Here is a 19,627-nt window from a genome sequence, read left to right as displayed (position 1 = left end):
AACCAGATTTTTGATAACTTTGCAAACGTTTAAAAAGAAAAAACTGAAATACCACATTGACATAAGTATTCATACCATTTGCTATGACACTTGAAATTTAACTCATGTGCATCCCATTTCTCTGGATCATCTTTTAGATGTTTGTACACTTTGATTAGTTTCCACCTGTGGCAAATTCAATTGATTGGACATGAGCTGGAAAGGCACACACCTGTCTATATAAGGTTTCGCAGCTGAAAATATCAGAGCAAAAACCAAGCCATGAGGTCAAAGGAACTGCCTGCAGAGCTCAGAGATAGGATTGTATTGAGGCACAGATCTGGGGAAGGCTACAAAATATTTTGGCTACATTGAAGGTTTCCAAGAGCACAGTGGCATCCATAATTCTTAAATGGAAGAAGTTTGGAACAACCAGGTGTCTTCCTAGAGCAAGGACCTTGGTAAGAGAGGTGACTAAGAACCCGATGGTCACTCTGGTTGAGCTCCAGAGATTGTGTGGAGATGGGAGAAACTTGCAGAAAGACAACCATCACTGCAACACTCCACCGATCTGGGCTTTATGGCAGAGTGGCCAGACGGAAGCCTCATGAAAGCTTGCTTGGATTTAGCAAAAAAGCACCTAAAGGACTCTCAGACTGTGATGAAATGAAGACTGAACTGTTTGGCCTCGATTCCAAGTGTTATTATCTGGAGGAAACCAGGCACCGCTCATCACTTGTGCAATACCATCCCAACAGTGAAGCATGGTTGTGATAGCATCATGATGTGGGGGTGTTTTTCAGCGGCAGGGACTGGGGGACTGGTCAGGGTTGAAGGAAAGCTGAATGCAGCAAAATACAGAGATATCCTTAATGAAAACCTGGTCCAGAGAGCTCAGGACCTCAGACTGGGCTGAAGGTTCACCTTCCAACAGGACAATGACCCTAAGCACACAGCCAAGACAATGCAAGAGTGGCTTAGGGACAGCTCTGTGAATGTCCTTGAGTGGCCCAGCCAGAGCCCGGACTTGAACCCAATCGAACATCTCTGGAGAGACCTGAAACTGGCTGTCCGCCGACAGTCCCCATCCAACTTGACAGAGCATGAGAGGATCTGCAGAGAAGAATCGCAGAAAATCCCCAAATTCGAGTGTGCAAAGCTTGTCGCATCGTACCCAAAAAGACTTGAGGCTGTAATCACTGCCAAAGGTGCTTCAACTAAGTACTGAGTTAAGGGTCTGAATACTTGTCAATGTGATATTTCAGTTTTTTCTTTTTTAATAAATTTGCAAAGTTTGATGTGAAAAAATATTTCAAGCATTAGCATAAAGCTGCAACCCCAAATGTGGAAAAAATTAAGGGGTCTGAATACTTTCTGAATGCACTGTACACCAACGATAAAAAGGAAATGTTAGGTGGCTTTTTGATGTTTAAAATTTTGCTCTGTGAAGTCAGTAAGTGCTTCTCTGACATGTGTAGGATGAGAAAACATTTTGATAAAAGTATGCTTGGGCTGTTCCTGCTGGGATTTGTCAAATCCCAACTCATCTATTACAAGTTATAATATATTTTATTTGTAGAGAGATTTCAGAAATGGCTGGATTTTCCTGATTATTTGTTCATCATCACAAAGTTGCAAGATGTTGTTTAATTGAATTTAAGCTGCTATTTTAATATATTTATAAAAAAGAAAAAGTCTGTCAAAAAAGAAACAACCCTGGCACACCTTATTGTTTGCAGGCAGGAGCAATGGACACAAGTACAAAGAAACTAAGAATTATTGTACACTGCTGTAGCTTGCAAAAATTCCTATATTTATTGAGAAACTCATTTTATATATGCCACTTTTGTCAGGCATTTACCAGCAGAAAATAAAATACTGTCAAAAGGAAAGAGTTGCCAAACAAAACAAGGCCTAAAGCAAAAGGGTAGGTGACAACCAAAAACCTTTAAATGCCTGCAAAAGATTGTAAGGAGGGCCGTTTCTAGTCGTAAATGGTATAAATGGCTGCTAAGGGGGCTTTTATTTTTTAGAAATGTTTTATTTTATTTTTAAATATACTAAAAGCTGCAATTAAGACTCAGGCAGCTGTTATGGCTCAATGAGGGGCCCCCTTGTGGCCCAAGAGGGAAGGGAGAATGTAACTGCAAGGAGAGAGTTGTAGCTAAATGTGATTCAAAGGGCTTTTCGTCATCATGAATCGCATCTACAAGTACTTTATTGTTAAATTTTTTGCGTAAATAATATATAAACATTTTAAGTTCATATATTCAAATTTGTGGGGCAAGTAGGACTTCGTTTAGGGCCCCATTTGCTTAGAAATGGCCCTGATTTAAGACTGAAACATTGCCATCTCAATAAATATAGGACTTTAGTTTGAAAATATTTTCTTCACTCTCTCGCTGGTGCGGTTTGAGTTTGCTCAGAAAGTGCATGTGCACTTGCACCAAAGGCTTGCACGTTACATCATCTTGCTCAAGAACCAGTGGGGTGAAGTTTTGAGCTGGTCTCTCCACTATTATGATAACTTAAAGAAGTGGAGATCAAAAATAAATAGACAACACCAATTCATAATTTAGGTTTAAAAGCATGCCATTAAACAATATTAAAGATAAAGTTAACATTTGCTAAATACAACAGAATGTCCTAGAGATTATTTACATTTACATTTATGCATTTGGCAGACGCTTTTATCCAAAGCGACTTACAGTACACTTATTACAGGGACAATCCCCCCAGAGAAACCTTGAGTTAAGGACACAATGGTGGTGGCTGTGGGGATCGAACCGGCAACCTTCTGATTACCAGTTATTTGCTTTAGCCCACTATGCCAAAACTACTACAGATTATTTAGATTATGTAGTTGGTAAATTGACACTTTCTGTTTTTAGTTTAGTTTATAGTTTCCGGTTTCTGTTTTTCTCTCTCCGCTAATCTTTTCCTGCACTCCTCTTCCTCTCTTAGAACACTGTGTCTCCCGGGCCAGCTGATCCACCTCCAGAAGCCTTCTGATCTGCCTCCTCCCATGAGGGGTGCTCTTCAAACACTCCTGAGTATTTGGTGAGACAACATTCTACATCTTTCAGACATAAAAAAGGGGTCATTTATTAAAGGATTCACATTCACATCATATATGACAAAGAAGGGTGTATAAACACACATTAGCAATGGCAGACCCATTGGGTGAATGTGATGGGCTCTGCAGCTTCTTACTACGAGAGGGTGACCGAGACCTACAAAATAAATAATATTTATAGAAAAATGTGACAGAAAATGAATTACCACCATACAGTAGTAATTGAAAATGTGCTATTTTCAAGATCAGATGACAGCTGATGATTGACAGCCTGTGTTCCTGGAATGACTCATGTCATCACGGACTACTTTACCCCATTTCCTCAGCTTCTGATTGGCTCTGATTGGAGTTCCTCACTCAGGGCTGAGTTGGATGATTCATCACTGCTCACAAGGATAAAATTAACATTAAAATCATGCCAAGACTGACAAAAGGAATCATAAAATAACATCAGGTACTTTTAAAGAGTAAAATTCAAGAGTGAATACATAAAACTTAGCACACTCATCCTTTTCAAAGAATTTTAACTCACAAATAGCATATCCTAAATCTTGCATATCTCTTTCTCTCTGCTTCTTTTTCTTCATCTTTTCTCCTTGCTTCTGATCTTTTGTTTCTGCCTCTGATAAGTTAAGACAGTGTTGTAGGAGTGTGACTGTGACGTGACACTGTCTGCATCCCACTGGATTCTGAACCATCATTGTCTGCGGAAAAAAACCTATTTGGACTCATGTAATAATACCACATAAACAGTAGTGATAGACCAGTAATCAGCTTGTCCAATATGGTGTACTGATATTCACTTCTATTGTATTGGTTATAGGTTTCTTAATATTGGGTCTACTGATAAATGGCAAAATCCTGTTCCAGATCTCCCTTTGGAAACATTCCACTTTGTCATGATTGAATTGATTTATTAACAATAATATAAAATATTCATAAGGCACATGTTGTTATTGTCGTAATCTATTACTTAGTTTTGAAGGTGTCAAAATGCAGAAATAAAACTGTAATTAAAAATCAGTTCTGTGGTCAAAAACCATATTGGTTCATCTCTAATAAACAGTATAACCACTAAAATAGTAATATTTTACATTAACAATCCTTTAGGCATTTGATCATGGCACAAATGAACTTATAATTAAAAACCTATTGTTGTTAGATCAGCAACAGATGCGGTTTTGGAAGGTTATTCATTGGAGAGAACCGATAAAATGGTGCAAGGATATATGCCAGAGAAGGTTTCCAAGGTGCTTTCCCCATGGTTACAGTGGTACTGGCCATCACTCACCTTCCTTGGCTGTTATGTCAGGTGTCACTCTCTCGCTTTTCTTCTTCTCTCCTCTTGTGCTTTCTGACTGCTCATCAGAGCTGATGTCCAGTACAGATGCTGAGGAGAGATCACCTCTGATTTGAGCCAGCAGAATCTGCCTTGCAATTCTTTACAGAACAAGTGAAGGGATAAGGCAAGAAAGGGAAAATAGGGTGGTGGTAAGGAGGGGAAAAAAAACAACAACAAAAAAAAACAAAGAGGGAGAGAATGTGAGGTGAGCACCAGATTGATTCACTAGGTTCACTAAATGATGCAGCTTCATTCCACCTCTTTCACAACAAGTTCACTGCATATTTTTGTTACGCAGAAATAATTAAGAGGAAGCAGCAGTTTATATTCTGTTTTGCCATTATATATTTATAAAGGATATAAAATTATATATGAATATAAACAATATATATAATGATAAGAATGGGTATTGATACAGATTTTGATTCCAATTCACAAGCTCTTGATTCGATTCAATTCCGATTCGATATTGATTCATATGGGTATATGTCTCTTTTGCTTACATATGAAATAAAGTATCTCACAGCTAATTCTGTGAATAATACAGGGGACCTTCTAATTAGGTACAATATGAAAATATTAATTTTAATAATTATATTTTATTAGTTTTTCATCATTTTGGTCACATTTGAGCTTTTTAAAAAATGAACAAAGTATTTAATCAATAAATATAATATTATATTGCATATATTATATTTTAATTTTGTATTGTTTAATTGCATAATTTGTACTATTTACAGGTATTTACATTGATTTGTTGAACATGTGCTAAAACCTGGTACTCTCTTTAAAGGTGCAGTATGTAAGATTCAGAAACCCTGGTTATTAATGACACCTGTGGCCGTTAAGTGAACTGCAACCAGCTACTTGTTGCTCGTGCACACACTCCATAGGGATGCAAGCTAGCATCGGCCAAAACAATGACGTAAGGTACAAAGAGACTGAACGTGATTCACTGGCATCATGCTGACAGATGAGGTAGCATAATTAAAATTACACAGTTATGATTGTTTTACTACAAACTTTGAGACTAAACTAAAACTACTCATCACCAAACATGATATACTGATACACTGTTATGTTGCACTATTGTATGTTTTGTATGTCATATGTTGTACTACGATCAAGAAACAAGCGTATTTGCTTAAATTGATCCTGTATACCTGACAAAGTATAAAGAGAAGATCGTTGAAATTATTTGAAAGTTACTAAGCAAGGTAGCTTGCAATTCATCAGCGTTAGCAGGCAAGATCAAGTTAGCTAAAATTACACAGATCAATCCTTATGGCACCATATTTCACATGCTTTGCAGTTATGTAAGCTTACCTGTCCAATAAGAAGAATGCCAATTCAGGGTCGGTTTTGATCCCCCAAAATGAACGATGGTCCCTCCAGGAATCAAATGTCCTGCCGATGTTCACTCTAGTTTTAGCTAGATCACAACACGTTCCCGCTTAGCCAGACGGGATTCAGTAGAAGGCTCTTGGGAGCGTGTATAAACGCCACATCCTTTGGATTTTCCCGGCAAAAGCGACCCGCTCTCTTCGCATGAAAATCAGTCTACAAGCTTTAATAGGCAACCTAGGAAGTCCGGGAAGGGCTCATTTTTTAAGTTGCGTAACAAGCCGTTCACACACTGGCAAAAAAAAAAAAAAGAGCCGAATATTATATGAAAATTGTTACATACTGCACCTTTAAGGGAAGCCTGGATTTCTGTAAACAATGTCTTTAAATAAGTGCATGTTAACGAGAGAGGCTGGAATGGTTTTAACTCATCTGTGCTATGCCTGATTAGAATTTAATGTTTCTTTTTTTGTTGTTTATGATCAACAACTGACTGTTAAGAACAGAAAGGGCATTAAGGGACATTATTCATTGGCAAATGTGTCACGTGTATCTAGTCTTTGGACAAACATTAAATAGATGATACTTTTACTCTCAATCTCGCTGCCGAATACTCCACCACTATGCTACACAATTATTTCACTGATAAGTGAAATCTAAACATTTACCAGCCAGTTGCCAAATATATAAATTTTTGTTGCATAGCGTGAAATTTGGTTGATTGGTGATTTCCTCTCATTGTAGTGGAGGGCTGCGCTACGCATACAGTAAAACATCCATCTTGGGATTTAAGTATCGATATTTAGTTCAAATAAAGATTGTGATGCATCGGAAAAATCGATAGTTTTACCCACCCCTAATGATATACACTCACTGAGCACTTTATTAGGAACACCTGTACAACTACTTATTAATACGATTTTCCCCCATTCTGATGGTTGATAAATGTGATCTCAGTGATTTCAACGTGTCATGATTGTTGGTGCCAGACGGGCTGGTTTGAGTATTTCTGTAACTGCCGATCTCCTGGGATTTTCACACACAAGTCTCTAGTTTACTCAGAACGGTGCCAAAAACCAAAAAAAAAAAAAAAAAACATTCAGCGAGTGGCAGTTCTGTGGATGGAAACACCATGATGATGAGAGAGGTCAACTGAGAATGGCCAGACTGATTTGAGCTGACAGAAAGGCTATGGTAACTCAGATAACCACTCTGTACAATTGTAGTGAGCCAAACACATCGAACCTTGAGGCGGATGGGCTACAACAGTAGAAGTCCACGTCAGGCACTTTATTAGGACCATAGTGTTCTTAATAATGTGCTCAGTGAGTGTATAATAGTCAAAAATATAGATAAAATATCAAGTAACTGCACAGAGTAAAAGCTCCACTGGTCTGTAAGGTGGACCATTACAGTTTTGCTTAATAATTTAGACAAGTATTAGAAAAGTACTTAATTTAAGTAATTCTGGAAAATGTAAAAGGTCAGCAGGGTATAAGAAGCCTTCTAGACTTATACAGGGCTGTGATGAAGGGGCCTCTCCTCTGGGACATGACTAAGGGTCCCCCTCCTCTATAATGCCACGCAAAGATAAACTCCAGTCACTACATACTTTGTGAAAATTAGAGTAGTGACTGGAATCAGGTCACTTAAGACTTATTGTAAATGATGGGTTTGGCACAACTAAGCTCAGATTCAGCTTAGTTGAAAAGAGTGTTAAAATTGTGTGAAGCTTTTAAATCATTGGGTCCAGGGGAGAGGGGGCCTACACATAAAAATGTTCTCTCTGCCCCCATGAATTTTAGCAACAGCCAATTAAATTCTGCATAACTTAGCAGCACAAAAACATCACAAAAACAGAAATACACAGAGGCTGTTGTGTTTGGGGTATAAACTTTTATTAGAACTACAATTCTTGTACAATTCTGACACATTACCTCTTTTCAGATACAAAATCATGCATGCTTCAATCTTTTGAAAAGTTTCTTAAAAGGGAGGTTGTTTTTTGTGTAAAATTTCTCAAAATAATAAGAATAATAAATACTAATCAAACAAAGGACACTATCATGCAATAAATACTAAGACTTTAATGCAATTTATGTTGGTTTTCAGCTCACAGGAAGGCTGAAATCAATAACGGAAGATTCCACAAAAAGAAAAGACTAAAATTAAGACAGTTTGAAAGAGGGGTGAGGAAATGTCAGGGGTTAGTCAACTAATGGAAGCAGGTTACTTAAGGTTATCCAGGGTTCCCACTCTTTCCAAGACATTTTTCCAACATTTTATGTTACCAATACTTCTAATATTAGGGGATCTATGGCATGCTGTTGTTTTGCCAAAGAAAACAAACATTGACTCTTCTCTATCTGACCTTTTTTATAGTAAAGCACTTAGAATAGAAGCCTAGCAGAAAGGAGAGGCACTTGATAGGTTTAAGTGCACTTGATCATGAATGTAACATGAACTCTTCAGTACAAATAATATGTTTGTTATCAGAGTTATAAAATTGTTTAAATTCTTCCACAACCTCTGGTTGTGCTTTGTGCACAGGCAAGATTGATGGGAATTTTGATTCATTCCAGTGACTCGAATCTTTGGAATCTGACGTTTTTTGGTGAACAGATTTGTTGATTGTTCAGAGACCTTTTGTATATTGTTACACCAGAAGGTGGCGACAAAAGATTGGCTTTGAACCTTATCACCAGCCGAATGGTTCAGTAACTGACTGCATTTACATACACAAGAGTATTCCAATATCATTCATATTTCGATTTCATCACACCAGTCTTATGCTCAATACATGTATTTGTTTTGTGTAAGGGTTATGGTAATACTTAAGTGTATTACCGTACAAGCATTTTGCATTTCTTTTCTGACAAATTGTGGGAAGAGTCAACATTTTCTGTGATCAGCAGAACAGCAGCAGGCCACAGATGCTGTCAATGGAGCTTAAGTTGTTTTTAAGCCAGAATATTCTTTTACTGAAATGTGAAAGTAAATTACAGGTGATCACCCATTGACGTACTGTGGTTACTGGCATGGTTGTAAATGCATCTAATATTAGCCAGCCATTCATTTGTGTGAGAAGAGAAGCTTTTCTGACCACACAAATGAGCAGCTAGTAGGCTTTTAGATTCTGATCGTTTATTAAAATTTACTGGCTAATGTTCAGTTAAAGTGGCTAAGGGAAATAATTATGTTTTGAAAAATGCATGATATCAAAAACAATTGATCTGAGCTGAGATGATGTCGGGTGAGCAGAGTTTGTGATCTGTTCCTAGTAATGACACAATACACAACCAAACGCAAATTAAAACAATATGATTTTGCGACGATAGCTTTCATGACAGAATACATCCAATTCCGAGTCCGGATCGGTCCCACGATTTCTTTATCGTACGGTAATACAGTTTAATTATAACGTTGCACTAAACACATTTTCCAGGATGTTTGGTAACTTTCCATTACTGGTAAATCGCATTACAAAATTCAAGGTTTTCCAGGTTTTCCATGATGCGTGGGAACCCTGTTAGGCTGCAGAAACAGAGAAAAAGAAATGAAAGGGGGGGGGAGAAGAGGAGAAAAAGAGAGAGTAAATAAGTGTGGATTGCCTCTCCTCAGAGCCATTCAGATCACACACAAAATCAAATAAACATCTTATCTGAGAGTGAAGACTGCACTCTTTATTCGAAATCCCCAAGTACACAATTGCACAAACTTTGGAATGCTCACAGCCTGCATGTCTGTCCTGAAAGAACCACCTGCTGCTGTTCCATGATCATTTTGAGTCCACCCATGTAATAGTTGCAGGTCTGGCTGCTCAAACTTACGTTGTATGCAGGAGCACCACTGCTCAACATGTCCTTAACTGCTCAACTGCAGATACACTAACCGCTGGGCCATGGCACCAAATTAAGCTTCTACTCTAAACGTGCTAGAGTCGAGTTTTCCTTCTCTCACATCTCCCATCCCTGACATCTTTTGCTACAAAGAAGCAATCCTTTGCAGAACTCTCAAATGACAATTTAAGTTTATGATCTTCTCAGTAAGACATGAGGATATAAATATTGCAACATGTGCAACTTTATTGAAAATAACACGTTAACGTGTAAATTACTCTAGGTATAGAAATGTGCACATATTGAACAAATGCAGTTCAGATGAGGGCATAAATCTCATCTTCACCTTAACCTTCTAAATGAAGTAAATACAGGTTGCTGTCCCAGGATTAACCTCCTGAAAAAGAACAAACACAACCGCTCACACAAACACTTAAACTCCTACTGTGCTACTGCGTCCCTCTCTGCCTACAAAAACATTGTGTTCACTTAAATTCCAGGAACAATTATATTTAACTGCCAATAACGAAAAAGTTATGTGAAACTACTGTAACACCTACCGTTAGCAAACCACACAGCCTTTGTTCTGACTGAACGAAAACATTACATGGTGAGAACCAGGCAGTTGAGCCCTAAAACACAAACACACACAAGAAGTTTGCTGTCTTACTGAACACAGGCTCCGTCAGATCCGAAAAGAAAAGGTGCAGGCTCTTTCTACTCTCTTGAAAGCATAATTTGCAGCACAGACAGAAGAGAGGACAGTTTGGCTTTCACGAATTCTGCCAAAGACATGCAAAGGTCTATGTCAGTGCAGTAAAATTAATACATAGGAGCTTCTCTGGAGAGGAATCTCTGATATACATTTCACCAGTGCGGTCTGCCTGTGGTTACAGATTTTCTCTACTACGTGAGGACATAAATTGCACAGACAGATGACAGAGCAAAAAAACGTGTTTACAAGCCAGTTTGAGTCACGTTCAAACTCTGCATTACAAGCCTTGTCTAGAGGTGGTATGTGTGGATGTACGAGAAGCTTGCATGCTTTTAAATGGGGTTTGGATCAAAGCTCTTGTTGTAGTGGGTTTGGGTGGGCCGGAGTCTTGTGAAGAGGACCTGTGCTGGAAAAATGTGTGTGTGGCTCTGTTGCAGACGGAATCGTACCTATTTTCTAAATCATCGTCATCCACAGATATGGACGGACCAGGCTGGATGTCCATTTCATCACCTGTAAAGAGAAAATAAAATATTAAAGTCCATATCAAATCAAATATAAAAAATAAAAAAAAAGGATAAACTTTTTGACCAATTAAGTCCCATGACTTTTTAAGTCGTTCGTCACAGAGCAATTTCTAGCCTATGAAACATTTTAGAGCCAGGCATAACTTGAAAAAAATCCATGATTTTAGGAATTTGTTCATTTCTATTATTTTTCCCAGCCTGGAAATCTTAATTTTAAAAGCTTGGTATTTTACTACCCTGGTAATACGACACATTTCTGAAGAGGAAAATAATGTAGGCTGGAACTTGTTATCATCCATTGGGATTGGATTGTAAAAAGTAGCCTGTATATGACAGGTGATTGGAGGGGAAAATAAAAATAAATAAATAAATAAATAAATAAAAATAGAAATAAGAGGGCCTGGTGACATAGCCTGAAAAGGCAAGCAAATTTTGATGAAAGACTTCACTGTTTTCCTATTAAAAAAGTAGTATGTAGTAAATGGGCTCAATTTTTATTTCGATTTTGTTGAGACACACTCCTACCCTCCATTAATGCACCTGCACAAACTCACACAAACTCACCGGAAGACTGCTGGAAATTTCCGGAGCCAAGCAACGTGACACCCTCTGACAGCGGTTTGATACTCTGATCGTCTGAATCACTACTGTCCAGTTCCTGTCCTCCCACCTCACTTGACGAACTTCCACTCTGTCCCGTCATCCGGGCAACTTTGAGGGCTCTTGCCCTGGTAATCTTGCCCACTGACCCCTGGTCCTGGGAGCCCCTCCTTGAAGATGCAGACGAGGAAGACGAGGAAGATGAAGATCTCTCTTTGAGAGTCCGCTTGCGTGAGCTTCTGTCTGGAGGCGTGGTTTTTACCAGCCCAAAGAGCCGCTGCTTCCTGACTTGCTGGTTTACCTCATCCCCTTCCCAACTGCTACAGACCAAACCCTCTTCCTCACTGTTTACCATGGCAGCAGCTGTCTGGAGAACCTCAGGTATCTCATCAGAATCAGAATCGTCTTCAGCTAGATCAGCATGCTCGGCAGTGGAGCTTGTGGTTGCCCGTCGTCGGCGTGGTGTAGTTTTCACACGTGGAGAACGCTTATTCTCCTCTGCCAATGACAAACTTTTAGTGTCAATTTGGTCATCTTCCTCTTCTTCCTCCTCCTCCTCCTCATCAGCATTATTATTACCACAATAACTCTCCACCTCTCCTTCTATTGCAATCATTCCATCCATCTCCACCACCTTCTCTTCCAACTCTTCTCCTTTTTCTCCAGTTCTCCACCTCCACCGCTCTCTATCTTTTGTCCATCAGGTGATGGAGGGATGGAAGGAGAGGTACTGCTATTGGCTGGTGTGCTGACTGGTACAGGAGTGAGTTTGACCACCAGCTCTTTTGTGAGTTCACAGCTCTGTGATGCCTTCTTCCGTCTGCTCTTTCCTTTCGGCTTTTGACTTTCTAAAGCAGCTCTGCCAGCACGTTTGGACCCAGTCAGCTCATGGTCCAGTGCTTCCTGTAATCACAAATTAAGACATTGTTGTAATACAAACATGTGACCAAAGAAAAATGTCCTTGACTTTTTTTGTTAATTATTTTGTTGTTCTGACAAAAAAAAAATAATATGTCTTGACATAAAATGTTGTTTTCATAACAACTAGGGATGGGACAAGATGGACGACCAGTTGTCCAACTAGTTGATGAGCGAGGTTGACTGTCTGCTTATTTAGTTTTCTTCTTTAGAGTTTATGTAAGATATAATATTGAAGACATGATAATGTTGAGATTATCATAAAATGATTATACAATAATTAGTATTCACTTCATAAATCAGGGTTTACATCACATCTTTTGACAGCACCATAAACAGGTATATGCTAACTGTAACTATGCTAAACCCTCCCTGAAGATTAAATAAATAAATAATGCATGGATGACATTTTGCAATGTGGAAAAGGACTTCACACAATGCAATACTTGACTGTAAAATATTACATCTTAAAATGAATTACCTGTAAAGTTGCTTCAAAGACAGTTACTGTCAGACTTCAAATGACCTGCTGTGAGCAATGTTTCTGTTATTATGCATAATCTGTTTTCTGTGAGGACTGTGATAGTTGTGTAATAAAAAGCTATAGTTATTTACTTTACAGGTAGTTGACATGAAATATATTTAAAAATCGACAAGTCCTGCATTGTGACATGCATGATTATTTTGATAAGATTATTTTGTGCAGCTATTATGACCATATTAGAGACTAGGGTTCATGGAATATTTGACAGGCATGTGATCAACAAAGGACAAAAAAGCAGAAAAAATTCTGCAGGTTTCAAAGTGTTTTGGATAGATTTTCTTTCATAGTAGAGCCGCTTTCACAACAGTCATGTCCGTAAAAAAGAGATGTCATGTTTGTAACATCGGCTTTTCCCCATTTATGTGAAAACCACAATAAATACAAATTAGGAGGGCCAACCCTTCTACATTCTGGGGCTATTATTATTTCTGGATTGTGAATGTCACATCCATTCTAAACTTGAGGGGGATAAAAACATGTCTAGACTAAACATTTTCTGATGTCTGGACTCTGTCTGCAGGAGTTAATGATTATTTATATAAATGGTTTGATAATGGCAATGAGTTCTCTATATGTGAAGTGTCATGTTTCACTGCAAATGCCATGTCCGTAATGCTGGAATTTATTAAATTCATTGCCTTCAACAATCTTCAAAGACAATTACTGTTGGACTTTAAATCGCCTGCTGTTGGCAATGTTTGTTCATTGTTATTTATTCTATGGGTAGGCTAGTTGACATGAAATATATTAAGAAAGTTGACAAGTCCTGGGGTGTGACATTCTTGATTATTTTGATTATATGATTATTTTGTATGTAGCTATTATGACCATATTAATTAAGAGACCAGGCTACATGGAATATTTATACTTTAAAAAATGTATTTGTCATACTACAGGACCTACTAAAATGAACTAGCGAAGGCAAAAAATGTGCCTAAAAATGGTGATGTTAATAAAAACAAAACAGCCTGATTATAGAGGGCTTCCTCAAGCCCCTTAATACGAAATTGAAGAATAAATGGGTGTGATGACATTTCAAACAAAAACTGTCCAAAACTAGGGTGTTTTTGAGTTTGTTTAGGTGGTTCATAACAGCTCGCCAGCACGAACTTTCAGGAAAACTTTGTATCTGCTGCTAAACATCTTACTTCCATTGGTCCATGTCTTCTGTAGGTGTGACCTGGAACTCAGTCAACATGAACACACTGGCGTACAGAGTTATTAGCGAGGTGGTGCAAATTTTCCTACATCTGTAAACGCACGTGTAAAGACATTTTCAAAGAACATTTTTCTTTAGTGTACAAAAGGAATTAAATCTACTCAAATACTCTTAAGTGCCCATTCACTCTGTTGTTTGATATGCTGCTATATTCATGTGTTGTCTGCAGTTCAAAGCTCTTATCATTCTTTGCCTGAATTTAGCTATTAACACTCTTTTCTACACCCATCTTTAAAGTTGTATCAGTGTCATCATAAATTACAATAACAGTGTTTAACCAGTGCCTATTATGGATGTGTATAGCATGTTAACACCATGAATGCAGAGTAAACATGACAAATTACACATTATCTACTGCATATACAGTGCATTCAGAAAGTATTCAGACCACTTCATTTTTTCCACATTTTGTTGTGTTGCAGCCTTATGCTAAAATGCTTTAAATTATTATTTTTTCACATCAGTCTACACTCCATACCCCATAATGGCAAAGCAAAAACCAGATTTTTGATAACTTTGCAAATTTATTAAAAAAAAAAAACTGAAATATCACATTGACAAGTATTCAGACCCTTAACTCAGTACTTAGTTGAAGCACCTTTGGCAGCGATTAGAGCCTCATGTATTTTTTGGTATGATGCAACAAGCTTGGCACACCTGGATTTGGGGATTTCCTGCCATTCTTCTCTGCAGATCCTCTCAAGTTCTGTCAGGTTGGATGTGGAAAATCGGTGGACAGCCATTTTCAGGTCTCTCCAGAGATATTCGATTGGGTTCAAGTCCAGGCTCTGGATGGGCCACTCAAGGACATTCACAGAGTTGTCCCTAAGCCACTCTTGCGTTGTCTTGGCTGTGTGCTTAGGGTCATTGTCCTGTTGGAAGGTGTACCTTTGGCCCAGCCTGAGAGGTCCTGAGCTCTCTGGACCAGGTTTTCATTAAGGATATCTCTGTATTTTGCTGCGTTCAGCTTTCCTTCAACCCTGACCAGTTCCCCAGTCCCTGCCGCTGAAAAACACACCCACAGCATGATGCTACCGCCACCATGCTTCACCGTTGGGATGGTATTGTGCAGGTGATGAGCGGTGCCTGGTTTCCTCCAGACATAATGCTTAAAATTAAGGCCAAACAGTTCAATCTTCATCTTTCATCAGACCAGAGAATCTTGTTTCTCACAGTCTGAGAGTCCTTTAGGTGCTTTTTTTATGTGTCTTGCACCGAGGAGAGGCTTCCGTCTGGCCACTCTGTCATAAAGCCCAGATCGGTGGAGTGTTGCAGTGATGGTTGTCCTTCTGCAAGCTTCTCCCATCTCCACACATGATCTCTGGAGCTCCAGCAGAGTGAACATCTGGTTCTTGGTCACCTCTCTTACCAAGGCCCTTCTCCCCCGATTGCTCAGTTTGGCCGGACGGCCAGCTCTATGAAGAGTCCTGATTGTTCCAAACTTCTTCCATTTAAGAATTATGGAGGCCACTGTGCTCTTGGGAACTTTTAATGCAGCCAAAAAATGTTGTAGCCTTCCCCAGATCTGTGCTTCAACACAATCCTGTTTCTGAGCTCTGCAGGGAGTTCCTTTGACCTCATGGCTTGGTTTTTGCTCTGATATGCATTTTCAGCTGTGAGACCTTATATAGACAAGTGTGTGCCTTTCCAAATCATGACCAATCAATTGAAGGTGGAATCAAAGTGTAGAAACATCTCAAAGATGATCCAGAGAAATGGGATGCACCTGAGCTAAATTTCAAGTGTCAGAGTAAAGGGTCTGAATATTGACAATGTGATATTTATTTTTGTAATAAATTTGCAAAGTTATAAAAAAAACTGGTTTTTGCTTTGTCATTATGGGGTATAGAGTGTAGATGTGAAAAAAAAATTGAAAGCATTTTAGCATAAGGCTGCAACATAAAATGTGAAACATTTTTTTTTTACTGATCTGATGTTAATTCTACTCATAGAATGAGGCATGAAGTCATTGATAACACATTTTAATGTTGTATAAGTCGATGTTTTACATGTAATCAAGTGGGTCCTCATTTAAATGCTCCTCTAAATGCCTCCCGTAGAGGTGTCTGAATGTTCGCAAACATTCAGTTGCTTCGATACCAAAATTTTGGCTTCGGTACGATACCAGCCCTGGTACCTCGATATCGATACTAAATCAACACTTAGGCAGCAAATAAAAAGCTTCAGATTTATATATGAAATTACACAGAAAATAACTTGATTCAAATAACTGCATAAAGTCTTACAGATACAAATTCAGCATTTTCAGTTTTAATTTTTCTCGATTCCATGTTAAATGTTTGAATTAAATGTTATGATCAAATGGTGTTTAAATCAAATGAATACATACACTTTTATTAAATGAAAATATTATAAATCAATTTTTAACAAAAAATTACAATTTTATTTTTGGTAACATAAAATGCTGCACAACAGAGCTTGACAGTATTACTGAAAACATTAATGAAAAAAAAAAAAATCTGATTACCATAAGCAAGGCTGCTATGGCTGAATCACAATGCTGATATTCAGTACACTTGCTTTTGTGATATGGCTTACAGATAATAATATAGTAATAATAATAATAATAATAATAATAATACAAACATTTATTATTTTACTATTGTTATGTTGAATATCACTGCTTCTTTTTGAATATTACATTTTATACAGTAGTTTTTTTCTGTCTTCAATTTCACGCATCCAGTTGAATAGAGCTTTCATTTTAGCGGACAGACCTTTGAGTTCTTCCTTTTTTTGACGGGTACTGTTTTAAATTTTTTGGTATCGCATTTAGTTAGTACCGGTATACCGTGCAACCCTAATTCCATTGCTTAACTGTTTCGAACTTCTTTTTGGCTTTGAGCGAAGGATGAAGAACTTCGCCGTGAGTATATAGGGGCCTTAACTAGTCAACCAGTTGTTCAAAAAACCCAAAGTACCTTTCATTCTAGGGATGCACCGAAATTTAAGCCGGCAAAAATTTTGAACAGACACTGTTACTTTAAAATCCAGCAAAAGTAACACTGACCTGTGTGTGTGTGTGTGTGTGTGTGTGTGTGTGTATGTATGTGTGTGTGTGTGTGTGTATATATACACTATATTGCCAAAAGTATTCGCTCATCTGCCTTTAGACACATATGAACTTAAGTGACATCCCATTCTTAATCCATAGGGTTTAATATGACGTCGGCCCACCCTTTGCAGCTATAACAGCTTCAACTCTTCTGGGAAGGCTTTCCACAAGGTTTAGGAGTGTGTTTATGGGAATTTTTGACCATTCTTCCAGAAGCGCATTTGTGAGGTCAGACACTGATGTTGGACGAGAAGGCCTGGCTCACAGTCTTCGCTCTAATTCATCCCAAAGGTGCTCTATCGGGTTGAGGTCAGGACTCTGTGCAGGCCAGTCAAGTTCTTCCACACCAAACTCACTCATCCATGTCTTTATGGACCTTGCTTTGTGCACTGTTGCACAGTGTCATGTTGGAACAGGAAGGGGCCATCCCCAAACTGTTCCCACAAAGTTGGGAGCATGGAATTGTCCAAAATCTCTTGGTATGCTGAAGCATTCAGAGTTCCTTTCACTGGAACTAAGGGGCCAAGCCCAGCTCCTGAAAAACAACCCCACACCATAATCCCCCCCTCCACCAAACTTCACAGTTGGCACAATGCAGTCAGACAAGTACCGTTCTCCTGGCAACCGCCAAACCCAGACTCGTCCAACAGATTGCCAGATGGAGAAGCGTGATTCGTCACTCCAGAGAACGTGTCTCCACTGCTCTAGAGTCCAGTGGCGGCATGCTTTACACCACTGCATCCGATGCTTTGCATTGCACATGGTGATGTATGGCTTGGATGCAGCTGCTCGGCCATGGAAACCCATTCCATGAAGCTCTCTACACACTGTTCTTGAGCTAATCTGAAGGCCACATGAACTTTGGAGGTCTGTAGCGATTGACTCTGCAGAAAGTTGGCGACCTCTGCGCACTATGCGCCTCAGCATCCGCTGACCCCGCTGTGTCATTTCACGTGGCCTACCACTTCGTGGCTGAGTTGCTGTAATTCCCATTCACTTCCACTTTGTTATAATACCACTGACAGTTGACTGTGGAATATTTAGTAGTGAGGAAATTTCACGACTGGACTTGTTGTACAGGTGGCATCCTATCACAGTACCACACCGGAATTCACTGAGCTCCTGAGAGCGGCCCATTCTTTCACAAATGTTTGTAGAAGCAGTCTGCATGCCTAGGTGCTTCATTTTATACACCTGTGGCCATGGAAGTGATTGGAACACCTGAATTCAATTATTTGGATCGGTGAGCGAATACTTTTGGCAATATAGTGTGTGTATATATATATATATATATATATATATATATATATATATATATATATATACACATACACACACACACACACACACACACAGGTGTGTGTGTATATATATATATATATATATATATATATAAATCATTCTCAGTTTTTGGCTCAGTGTGTCCAGAATTTTCGGTTTCAGCCAAGAATTTTCATTTTGGTGCATCACTACTTTATTCTTTCAGATTAACTGGTGAAGTCTATGACTGAAGTGTATTTGCACACATGTACTTTTCTCTTTTTACCTGTAATGCAATGTTGGCTGCTTGCAGATCATCCAGTACAGAGCGGAACATCCTCAGCTGCCCCATTCTCTCCTCCTTCTCTTCCTTCAGTTCCTCCTCTCTTTCGCTTTGAACGATTGTCCTGAAGGAATGGCTCAGAGATGAGGTAACATCTACAAACCGCTGCATTCGTTGGTAAAGGCCTGCAGAGGGCACTGGGCCACTACCTGCCCCCAACAGATAGACTGCACCGCGACAGCCCTTTGCCTTCCCTCGAACTGAGCTTGGCTCAGACCGGGAAGCTCTTTTATAAGCCAGTTCTAGGTTCTCCATAACGGAGTCACAGGCCAACACCAGATCCACCAATGGCTCTGGACTGCACACATAACAGTACCACTTCCTCTCCTCCTCCATGATGCTGGACAACTCCTTCCTTCCCAGGTTACGCAGCACACATTTCTTACAGAAGGCATTACTGCAGTAATCACAGCCGATCAGACTGCCTCCCTCTGCACACCACCTGCATGAACAGCAAATCAGAGCACTTATTTAACAAACATGCACACACAACGAGATAGTGGATGTAAACTGGACCTTAACAACAGTGAGATGATACCAGTATGTTCTCATCTTAATCCAGCTGCTTTGCACAGATTTTTACTTGCATACTTGTAAACTTGATCTGTTTAGTGACACTTGCCCTGTGCACAGTTAAATATCACAGTCAAGAAATGTTTGGAGTCATGTTTCACCCCAAAATTAAAAAAGAAAACCAAGACAATGAAGCCTATTTTTTAGGGCCATTCACATTTTTGCACTGTGACTACTGTCCAAAAGTTTTAGGCAGTGTACACAAAATGTGTACAGTGAGGATGCTTTCCAAAATAATCCCATGAATAATTTTTATCAATTTACTTTATACA

General features: G+C 38.9%; 1 pseudogene; it reads right to left on the bottom strand.

The window, feature by feature from the left end:
• Window positions 1-1,771: 1,771 nt before the first annotated feature.
• LOC127429234 (transcriptional regulator ATRX-like) overlaps window positions 1,772-19,627 on the bottom strand; it is a 52,121-nt pseudogene continuing 34,265 nt past the window's right edge.

This window comes from Myxocyprinus asiaticus, chromosome 3 (genome assembly GCF_019703515.2).
Source record: "Myxocyprinus asiaticus isolate MX2 ecotype Aquarium Trade chromosome 3, UBuf_Myxa_2, whole genome shotgun sequence".
Lineage (NCBI taxonomy): Eukaryota > Metazoa > Chordata > Actinopteri > Cypriniformes > Catostomidae > Myxocyprinus > Myxocyprinus asiaticus.
Note: the sequence above shows the minus strand (reverse complement) of the source record. Positions and strands in the feature narration are given on the sequence as shown.